This window comes from Hesperophylax consimilis, unplaced genomic scaffold, assembly GCF_061612785.1.
Source record: "Hesperophylax consimilis isolate HC1 unplaced genomic scaffold, BYU_Hcon_1.0 scaffold_148, whole genome shotgun sequence".
Taxonomy (NCBI): domain Eukaryota; kingdom Metazoa; phylum Arthropoda; class Insecta; order Trichoptera; family Limnephilidae; genus Hesperophylax; species Hesperophylax consimilis.
Genome location: NW_028301367.1, coordinates 56,886 through 68,550, shown reverse-complemented (window position 1 = coordinate 68,550; position 11,665 = coordinate 56,886). Strand labels below are relative to the sequence as shown.

The 11,665-nt window shown below is 32.9% G+C and overlaps 1 long non-coding RNA gene across 1 annotated transcript; it reads right to left on the bottom strand.

The window, feature by feature from the left end:
* Positions 1 to 10,180: 10,180 nt before the first annotated feature.
* Positions 10,181 to 11,073, bottom strand: LOC149408632 (uncharacterized). Its single transcript, XR_016305459.1, has 3 exons — positions 10,858 to 11,073; positions 10,614 to 10,775; positions 10,181 to 10,395 (listed from the first exon to the last, which is right to left on the bottom strand). It is a non-coding gene; the product is annotated as an uncharacterized LOC149408632 (long non-coding RNA).
* Between the last annotated feature and the right edge of the window lie 592 nt (positions 11,074 to 11,665).

Sequence of the window (11,665 nt, the reverse complement as noted above, 5' to 3'; positions counted from 1 at the left end):
TGTCTTAAAAATGTGAAAATACCAGAAAAATCCTTAAGAGAGCGTTAAATCGTCTTAAAACGCTGGAAAATATAGAAAAACCATTAAAAAAGGGTTTAATCGTCGTATTCCACTAAAAATCATTGAAAAATCCTTAAAATTCCTTAAATCCTCGTAAAACAGTGAAAATACCAGAAAAACCTTATAAGAGCGTCAAATCGTGGTTAAACAGTGAAAATACCAGAAAAACCATATAAGAGCGTTAAATCGTCGTAAAGCAGTGAAAATACCAGAAAAAACCTTATAAGAGCGTTAAATGGTCTTAAAACGCTGGAAAATATAAAAAACCATTAAAAAGTGTTTAACCGTCGTATTACACTTAAAATCATTGAGAAAACCCTTAAAATTTGTCAAATCGTCGTAAAACAGTGAAAATATCAGAAAAACCTCATAAGAGCGTTAAATCGTAGTAAAACAGTGAAAATACCAGAAAAACCTTAAACGAGCGTTAAATCGTCTTAAAACGCTGGAAAATATTGAAAAACCATTAAAAAGTTTTTAATCGTCGTATTACGCTAAAAATCAATGAAAACCCCTAAAAATTTGTCAAATCGTCGTAAAACAGTGAAAATACCAGAAAAAACCTTATTAGAGCGTTAAATGGTCTTAAAACGCTAGAAAATATAAAAAAATATTAAAAAGTGTTTAACCGTCGTAATACACTAAAAATCATTGAGAAACCCTTGTAAGAGCGTTTAATCGTCGTAAAACAGTGAAAATACCAGAAAAACCTTATAAGAGCGTTAAATCGTCGTAAAGCAGTGGACAATACCAGAAAAAACCTTATCAGAGCGTTAAATGGTCTAAAAACGCTGGAAAATATAGAAAAACCATTAAAAAGTGTTTAATCGTCGTATTAAACTAAAAAATCATTGAAAAAACCCCTATAAGAGCGTTAAATCGTCGTAAAACCGTGAAAATACCAGAAAAACCTTATAAGAGCGTTAAATCGTCTTAAAACCCTGGAAAATATAGAAAAACCATTAAAAAGTGTTCAATCGTCGAATTACACTAAAAATCATTGAAAAACCCTTAAAATTTTGTCAAATCGTCGTAAAACTGTGAAAATACCAGATAAACCTGACAAGAGCGTTAAATCGTCGTAAAACAGTGAAAATACCAGAAAAACCTTATAAGAGCGTTAAATCGTCGTAAAAAAGTGAAAATACCAGAAAAAACCTTATAAAAGCGGTAAATCGTCTTAAAAACGCTGGAAAATATAGAAAAAACCATTAAAAAGTGTTAAATCGTCGAATTACACTAAAAAATCATTGAAAACACCCTTAAAAATTTGTCAAATCGTCGTAAAACAGTTAAAATATCAGAAAAAACCTCATAAGAGCGTTAAATTGTCGTAAAACGGTGAATAGACCAGAAAAAACCTTATTAGAGCGTTAAATCGTCTTAAAAATGTGAAAATACCAGAAAATCCTTAAGAGAGCGTTAAATCGTCTTAAAACGCTGGAAAATATAGAAAAACCATTAAAAAGGGTTTAATCATCGTACTACACTAAAAATCATTGAAAAATCCTTAAAATTTCTTAAATCCTCGTAAAACAGTGAAAATACCAGAAAAACCTTATAAGAGCGTCAAATCGTCGTAAAACAGTGAAAATTCCAGAAAAACCTTATAAGAGCGTTAAATCGTCGTAAAGCAGTGAAAATATCAGAAAAAACCTTATAAGAGCGTTAAATGGTCTTAAAACGCTGGAAAATATAAAAAAACCATTAAAAAGTGTTTAACCGTCGTATTACACTTAAAATCATTGAGAAACCCTTAAAAATTTGTCAAATCGTCGTAAAACAGTGAAAATATCAGAAAAACCTCATAAGAGCGTTAAATCGTAGTAAAAACAGTGAAAATACCAGAAAAAACCTTAAACGAGCGTTAAATCGTCTTAAAACGCTGGAAAATATTGAAAAACCATTAAAAAGTGTTTAATCGTCGTATTACGCTAAAAATCAATGAAAACCCCTTAAAATTTGTCAAATCGTCGTAAAAACAGTGAAAAATACCAGAAAAAACCTTATTAGAGCGTTAAATGGTCTTAAAACGCTAGAAAATATAAAAAATATTAAAAAGTGTTTAACCGTCGTAATACACTAAAAATCATTGAGAAACCCTTGTAAGAGCGTTTAATCGTCGTAAAACAGTGAAAATACCAGAAAAAACCTTATAAGAGCGTTAAATCGTCGTAAAGCAGTGACAATACCAGAAAAACCTTATCAGAGCGTTAAATGGTCTAAAAACGCTGGAAAATATAGAAAAACCATTAAAAAGTGTTTAATCGTCGTATTAAACTAAAAAATCATTGAAAAAACCCCTATAAGAGCGTTAAATCGTCGTAAAACCGTGAAAATACCAGAAAAACCTTATAAGAGCGTTAAAATCGTCTTAAAAACCCTGGAAAATATAGAAAAAACCATTAAAAAGTGTTCAATCGTCGAATTACACTAAAAAATCATTGAAAAACCCTTAAAATTTGTCAAATCGTCGTAAAACTGTGAAAAATACCAGATAAACCTGACAAGAGCGTTAAATCGTCGTAAAACAGTGAAAATACCAGAAAAAACCTTATAAGAGCGTTAAAATCGTCGTAAAAAAGTGAAAATACCAGAAAAAACCTTATAAAAGCGGTAAATCGTCTTAAAACGCTGGAAAATATAGAAAAACCATTAAAAAGTGTTAAATCGTCGAATTACACTAAAAATCATTGAAAACACCCTTAAAATTTGTCAAATCGTCGTAAAACAGTTAAAATATCAGAAAAACCTCATAAGAGCGTTAAATTGTCGTAAAACGGTGAATAGACCAGAAAAAACCTTATTAGAGCGTTAAATCGTCCTTAAAAATGTGAAAATACCAGAAAATCCTTAAGAGAGCGTTAAATCGTCTTAAAACGCTGGAAAATATAGAAAACCATTAAAAAGTGTTAAATCGTCGAATTACACTAAAAAATCATTGAAAAAACCTTAAAAATTGTCAAATCGTCGTAAAACAGTTAAAATATCAGAAAAACCTCATAAGAGCGTTAAATTGTCGTAAAAACGGTGAAAACACCAGAAAAAACCTTATTAGAGCGTTTAAATCGTCGAATTACACTAAAAAATCATTGAAAAACCCTTAAAAAATTGTCAAATCGTCGTAAAAACAGTTAAAATATCAGAAAAAACCTCATAAGAGCGTTAAATTGTCGTAAAACGGTGAAAACACCAGAAAAACCTTATTAGAGCGTTAAATCGTCGTAAAACCGTGAAAATACCAGAAAAAACCTTATAAGAGCGTTAAATCGTCTTTAAACGCTGGAAAATATAGAAAAACCATTAAAAAGTGTTATATCGTCGAATTACACTAAAAATCATTGAAAAAACCCTTAAAATTTGTCAAATCGTCGTAAAAACAGTGAAAAATACCAGATAAAACCTGACAAGAGCGTTAAATCGTCGTAAAACAGTGAAAATACGAGAAAAACCTTAAAAGAGCGTTAAATCGTCGTAAAACAGTGAAAATACCAGAAAAACCTTATAAAAGCGGTAAATCGTCTTAAAACGCTGGAAAATATAGAAAAACCATTAAAAAGTGTTAAATCGTCGAATTACACTAAAAATCATTGAAAAACCCTTAAAATTTGTCAAATCGTCGTAAAAATGTTAAAATATCAGAAAAAACCTCATAAGAGCGTTAAATTGTCGTAAAAACGGTGAATAGACAAGAAAAAACCTTATTAGAGCGTTATATCGTCTTAAAAATGTGAAAATACCAGAAAATCCTTAAGAGAGCGTTAAATCGTCTTAAAACGCTGGAAAATATAGAAAAAACCATTAAAAAAGGGTTTTAATCGTCGTATTACACTAAAAAATCATTGAAAAATCCTGCAAATTTCTTAAATCCTCGTAAAACAGTGAAAATACCAGAAAAACCTTATAAGAGCGTCAAATCGTGGTAAAACAGTGAAAAATACCAGAAAAAACCTTATAAGAGCGTTAAATCGTCGTAAAGCAGTGAAAATACCAGAAAAACCTTATAAGAGCGTTAAATGGTCTTAAAACGCTGGAAAATATAAAAAACCATTAAAAAGTGTTTAACCGTCGTAATGCACTAAAAATCATTGAGAAACCCTTATAAGAGCGTTTAATCGTCGTAAAACAGTGAAAATACCAGAAAAACCTTAAAAGAGCGTTAGATCGTCGTGAAGCAGTGACAATACCAGAAAAAACCTTATAAAAAGCGTTAAATGGTCTAAAAAACGCTGGAAAATATAGAAAAACCATTAAAAAGTGTTTAATCGTCGTATTATACTAAAAATCATTGAAAAACCCTTATAAGAGCGTTAAATCGTCGTAAAACCGTGAAAATACCAGAAAAACCTTAAATCGTCTTAAAAACGCTGGAAAATATAGAAAAAACCATTAAAAAGTGTTTAAATCGTCGAATTACACTAAAAAACCATTGAAAAAACCCTTAAAATTTGTCAAATCGTCGTAAAACAGTGAAAATACCAGATAAACCTGACAAGAGCGTTAAATCGTCGTAAAACAGTGAAAATACCAGAAAAACCTTATAAGAGCGTTAAATCGTCGTAAAACAGTGAAAATACCAGAAAAACCTTATAAAAGCGGTAAATCGTCTTAAAACGCTGGAAAATATAGAAAAAACCATTAAAAAGTGTTAAAATCGTCGAATTACACTAAAAATCATTGAAAAACCCTTAAAATTTGTCAAATCGTCCGTAAAAACAGTTAAAATATCAGAAAAAACCTCATAAGAGCGTTAAATTGTCGTAAAACGGTGAATAGACATGAAAAACCTTATTAGAGCGTTAAATCGTCTTAAAAATGTGAAAAATACCAGAAAAATCCTTAAGTGAGCGTTAAATCGTCTTAAAACGCTGGAAAATATAGAAAAAACCATTAAAAAGGGTTTAATCGTCGTATTACACTAAAAATCATTGAAAAATCCTTAAAATTTCTTAAATCCTCGTAAAACAGTGAAAATACCAGAAAAAACCTTATAAGAGCGTCAAATCGTGGTAAAAACAGTGAAAATACCAGAAAAACCTTATAAGAGCGTTAAATCGTCGTAAAGCAGTGAAAATACCAGAAAAACCTTATAAGAGCGTTAAATGGTCTTAAAACGCTGGAAAATATAAAAAAACCATTAAAAAGTGTTTAACCGTCGTATTACACATAAAATCATTGAGAAACCCTTAAAATTTGTCAAATCGTCGTAAAACAGTGAAAATATCAGAAAAACCTCATAAGAGCGTTAAATCGTAGTAAAACAGTGAAAATACCAGAAAAAACCTTAAAAGAGCGTTAAATCGTCTTAAAACGCTGGAAAATATTGAAAAAACCATTAAAAAGTGTTTAATCGTCGTATTACGCTAAAAATCAATGAAAAACCCCTTAAAATTTGTCAAATCGTCGTAAAACAGTGAAAATACCAGAAAAACCTTATTAGAGCGTTAAATGGTCTTAAAACGCTAGAAAATATAAAAAATATTAAAAAGTGTTTAACCGTCGTAATACACTAAAAATCATTGAGAAACCCTTGTAAGAGCGTTTAATCGTCGTAAAACAGTGAAAATACCAGAAAAACCTTATAAGAGCGTTAAATCGTCGTAAAGCAGTGACAATACCAGAAAAACCTTATAAGAGCGTTAAATGGTCTAAAAACGCTGGAAAATATAGAAAAACCATTAAAAAGTGTTTAATCGTCGTATTAAACTAAAAATCATTGAAAAACCCCTATAAGAGCGTTAAATCGTCGTAAAACCGTGAAAATACCAGAAAAACCTTATAAGAGCGTTAAATCGTCTTAAAACGCTGGAAAATATAGAAAAACCATTAAAAAGTGTTAAATCGTCGAATTACACTAAAAATCATTGAAAAACCCTTAAAATTTGTCAAATCGTCGTAAAACAGTGAAAATACCAGATAAACCTGACAAGAGCGTTAAATCGTCGTTAAACAGTGAAAATACCAGAAAAACCTTATAAGAGCGTTAAATCGTCGTAAAAAAGTGAAAATACCAGAAAAACCTTATAAAAGCGGTAAATCGTCTTAAAACGCTGGAAAATATAGAAAAACCATTAAAAAGTGTTAAATCGTCGAATTACACTAAAAATCATTGAAACACCCTTAAAAATTTGTCAAATCGTCGTAAAACAGTTAAAATATCAGAAAAACCTCATCAGAGCGTTAAATTGTCGTAAAAACGGTGAATAGACCAGAAAAACCTTATTAGAGCGTTAAATCGTCTTAAAAATGTGAAAATACCAGAAAATCCTTAAGAGAGCGTTAAATCGTCTTAAAACGCTGGAAAATATAGAAAAACCATTAAAAAGGGTTTAATCATCGTACTACACTAAAAATCATTGAAAAATCCTTAAAATTTCTTAAATCCTCGTAAAACAGTGAAAATACCAGAAAAACCTTATAAGAGCGTCAAATCGTCGTAAAACAGTGAAAATTCCAGAAAAACCTTATAAGAGCGTTAAATCGTCGAAAAGCAGTGAAAATATCAGAAAAACCTTACAAGAGCGTTAAATGGTCTTAAAACGCTGGAAAATATAAAAAACCATTCAAAAGTGTTTAACCGTCGTAATACACTAAAAATCATTGAGAAACCCTTATAAGAGCGTTTAATCGTCGTAAAACAGTGAAAATACCAGAAAAACCTTAAAAGAGCGTTAGATCGTCGTAAAGCAGTGACAATACCAGAAAAACCTTATAAGAGCGTTAAATGGTCTAAAAACGCTGGAAAATATAGAAAAACCATTTAAAAGTGTTTAATCGTCGTATTATACTAAAAATCATTGAAAAACCCTTATATCCACTCGAACGATCGCGCGTCAAAAAACTTTTTTCTCCGATTGCTCGCGGTTTTTTGGCGACGAATTTGAATATTTTCCGCCAACATTAAAAAAATCAAACCTCCGAATTTTAATACGGAGACATAAAATTGATTGTAGTGCTATACAGCCAATGAACTCACCTATATTTTAATAATTATTCTATATTTTTAGAATTGATAGATAAATTATTAAAAAATCTTAAACTTTATGAATGCGCGAAATTAGCGTTTTTGTGATTTGAAATTGCCGCCAGTGGCAGTTTTAAATATCTTTATAGAATATTTTCTACGTTTTTATGTTCTCTATGGCCTGTTTGATAACCACAGATGCAAGAATATAATGGGAAAATAATTTTTTGTACGTTATGCTCTCTTCAAAAGTTTGGTTAGAAAATAATTTTTTAAAATTTGAGTGCGTGACGTGTCAAAATTGAAATCACTGTATTATACTATATAATAAATTTACCACAAAAACTGGTATTACGTTAGGAAGATACATTAACTGTCTACAATTATTAATAAGCATAGTCGCCGTGTTGGCTTTATTTTATTCATTTGATGAATTATACAGAGAGCCTATTTCACGATGTCAAAATCATGGTGCTACTTTTTAAATAATTGTAAATTAGAACTGGAGATTTGTAACCATGTTTTTATATAACGTGCAAAACGAGGAAATAAGGCTTAAAATGAGATATACATCATAGATATAAACATTGCCAATATTTCAGGGGGATACTTTGAAAGTTGATGAAATTCACCAATATTTGACGAAAAATCACTACTGACAGCTACCTTAAGGTCAATCTACATAGGGTATATCGGAATATGTAAAATGATGATAAATTTGTATATATATATCAAACCTTTGTATGACCGTAGAATGGCAAATAAAATCATAGTGATAATTTTATATCTAAACGCAAAGGTATCGAAAAAAAATGGATGAGGGGAAAATAATTGATGGAACCAATAATTGATTTATTTATTAAGCCCTAATATCCTTTTAAATCAATATTACAGTTGTATGGTTACAATGAAAGAGCAGTATTTTGATTTAAACATTGTTTACACACTTTGTCATAATAAAAATGTATTCAGTTTATTGGTTTATTCATAATTTAAGAAAATCAATACATAATAATATCATTGTGCCTCGCTATAGAGTGAGATTCTGAGTATCGCTCTGGTGAGGGACCACCATTCAGAATTGAACATTGCTTGAATTGGCTTAGTTATGTTTAGTGACTAGATCTGGAAAAGACTAATACCTTGATACATTAAAATTGCCAAGAATACATACATTTCCTCTTTATTCGTGGGAGCTCATTTATTGGTACGCGCATGACGCTTAAATTGTTTTTTCGCAATCCATTGATCTGCATACCTGTTGGTCTCTCTCGCGATCAGTTCAACGAAATCTGCATCAAAGATTTTAAGAAAGGCATCCACAGGTTTGCCCATTTCGTCGGTATTGAAAGTTGGTCCCGGCGTGCCTGTGAAAGTCTCCCTTATCCCAGTAAAACGTAAGATATCATTAGACCAATCGAAAGAGTAACCTTCAGGCGGCAGAATCAAACGCATTGCCTCACTATCTACCTGGTCTTGTCTACTAAAGTCTATGGCCATCCATAGCGGAGTTAGGTGAAACGTTGATAATATTATGATAAGGTATTGGCGGCATGCAGAAGGTATCCTCATCGCTCTCTTCGTGGTCGACGTCACTCGCTTCGTCATCCTCGTCGCTCGATCTGTCCATTTCTGAAACAACAGAAAACCCAAATTAATTTAATGTGTCTATATTACGATAACCCACTGCCTCTGGTACGGCTTATGACTCGCAATACGATGGTCGCGGGATCAAATCAAATAAATTATATTTGAATAATTAGTGTTATTTTCACACAAAATTCATTTAAAATAATATATATTATATTTGCGGCACGTTCCAGAGTGGAAGATACCCATAGTATCGCCCTGGTGTAAGACCCCATTCAGAATTGAAACGTTGCTTGAAATGGCTTTTGACGGCCGGCATAGTCCAGTGGTAACGCATTGGACTGCCATTCCGAAGGTCGCCGGTTCGAACCCGGCGTGCGCAAATAAATTTTATTTGATTGATTTGTGTTATTTCACAATTAATTAATTAAAATAATAATTAAAATAATATATAGTATATTTGCGGCACGTTCCAGAGTGGAAGATACTACCAGTATCGCCCTGGTGTAAGACCACCATTCAGAATTGAAACGTTGCTCCAAATGGCTTTAGCCGTGTTTAGTGACTAGATCTGAATAGCCAGGTACTTCCCCATCTTCCTCTTTCCCTTCCCCACTTACCTTCAGCCTCACAACATCCCCCAATTGGGGATGCCATAGTCTCACTGGCTCCAGCTGAGGCTCTTGTGAGGTATTCATATAAAAAAATATATAAAAAGTTAATCAAATACTTGAGGCGGGCAATGTCAGGAGTCAGAATAGCACAGTCAGGTAGGTATGGAATGAAGAAAAGAGTGTGTGTGCCAAGATCGAGTTGCATGGTGGTTCATCCTCTCTGCCTACCGAAATGGCGTGAAGGTAAGTTAGTTAGTTTTATAACTCACGGTTTCCAAGTACAGACTCTTCTAGTACAGCTGCCTCGTCCACGTTACTTTTTCTGCCCATGTCTGACTCTGAAATAAAAGAAAACACAAATTTACAGTAGAATTTGGATATAATGACTTTGCATTTAACGGTCTACTGTTTTAAGTGACGATAATGTAAACTCTAGTAAGGTTTCATAGCTTTTAGTAGGAAAACGTATCCGTTTAAAGTGACCAACTACGTAAAGCGACCTATTTTAATGATAATTTGTCCGGTTACAAAACCCACCTACCAATACAGCCTCGCAACACAATGAGTCCCGTGAAGCGAAAGTGTTTTTTCAATTTAAGAAAAAAATGCTGTATTACACCGTTTAGAAGCCGGTGAATCAAATGTAATCCTCGCAAAGAAGTTCGGCATGTCTTATTTCTCACTCTGCAATACCCGTTACAGAAAAAAGATGTGTAATGATGCATCCACGACATAACAACAATACATTTTGTATGTTTGTTATGTGGAATTTTTAAGTACTATGCTTATTTCCTGCCAATATACCAACAGTGAAACTGTGCTAGGGATATCAATATAAAATATAGATAATTGATTTTATATTGAGCCCCTGGTATGACATTTCAAAAAATAAACTCACCGTTCCCAAACGCCGACAATTCTTCGTAGAATGGTACGTCCACCCACAGCTCGCTGTGATAGCCGGCTTCCGGAGAGAAGAGTTCCCCACTCCGCGATGTCCCAGGTAACGGCTCGGGAGATGCTGCACGGATAGGCATAATTGGTGCATTGGGAGCCGTTGATTGGGTCTGTGCGGGAGTGGACATCCACGGTGGTGGTACGGGTCGTGGCAACGGTGAAGGCGTCCCTTGTGAAAAGGGACACGTTGTTCTCTCCGGAGATGGAATTCTGAAAACATTTACATAAATCATAGAAAATTGTTCTCATTCACGTGTGAAACAGTAAGTACAGTATGTAAATAAACAATAAAATAAGAACTCTGTAAAATATGCACTGAATGTGCCAAATGCACAGAGCGCTGAACTTACCAACTCTCACTGTAAGAGTGGAACGCTGTCAGGAAAAAACAATAATATTGTACCAAGCATCTAAATACGATTACTTACTTTTGTTTAGTTTTTCTTGGAGGTGCGGTAGGGAGCAAAATGCGCGCCGCCTGCTTCTTGAATTTTCGGCTTTCCAGCTCTAGCCGGATGGAAGCAGGCAGGGCCCTAACAGCCTTTAGGGCCTTGACGCGATCTTCTCGCACCAGTAGCAAAGCAGGGTCGCTGTTTAAATAAATACAAATATATGATGAGTTCAACGGCCACAGCAAAGTACTTTCATAAAAAAACATTAAAAAATACTAACACTCCAGACGAGGCTGCAATTGCAGCTCTGCGTTGATGTCCACGTGCAGGTAGTCCGGCACCAGCTCGTACCCCACGTCTCCCTTTTCCTCTGCCTCCTCTTGCAGTCAGCACCGCTCTATAAATTTTAAATTGAAAACACTTAATGTAAGTACTTAAATGTTTAAATTTTGTTAAATATTGCACTAATATAAAATTTGAAAATAATTATTGGGTTGTGGAGTGATCCCTTTCCCTGGACGACAGCTGTTTCTGCACAAATTTGGTAAAAGTAAACAAATTAATTAATTATACAACTAAATTACTAAATTTTTATTGTGTGACGAAGGCTTTACACCATTTTACATGTGAAAAAGAGTCAACTTTTTGACATATGACTTAAAATAATTGGTTAGCAAATATCTGTATTAATAATGAACCAATTCAAATAAAACTTATATATATCTCTTTGTTTTGAATCACTGTGATGGAATATCTATATTTCAAATGCGCGAGTGCAGTATTTAAGACATTATTGTAAATCAAAAACAGATGACGTATTCAGTTGACGTAATCTTACACAAAAACTTCAACCAAAACAATATAATACAAACAAACGAATTAAAAACGCATTTCAAAGATAGATAAGTCAATCATGATTACACAGATATATAATTATGCGTTAAAAACCCAATAAATTAATTACTTACGGCATTTTAGGAAGAGTCCAAAATTTCGTGAATGTTGAAAATTTATAATTTTGTTTTTGACAGGACGCCATAAAAAAACCGCGAAAACTCGTTAAATAACACTTCAAAGACAACGGATAA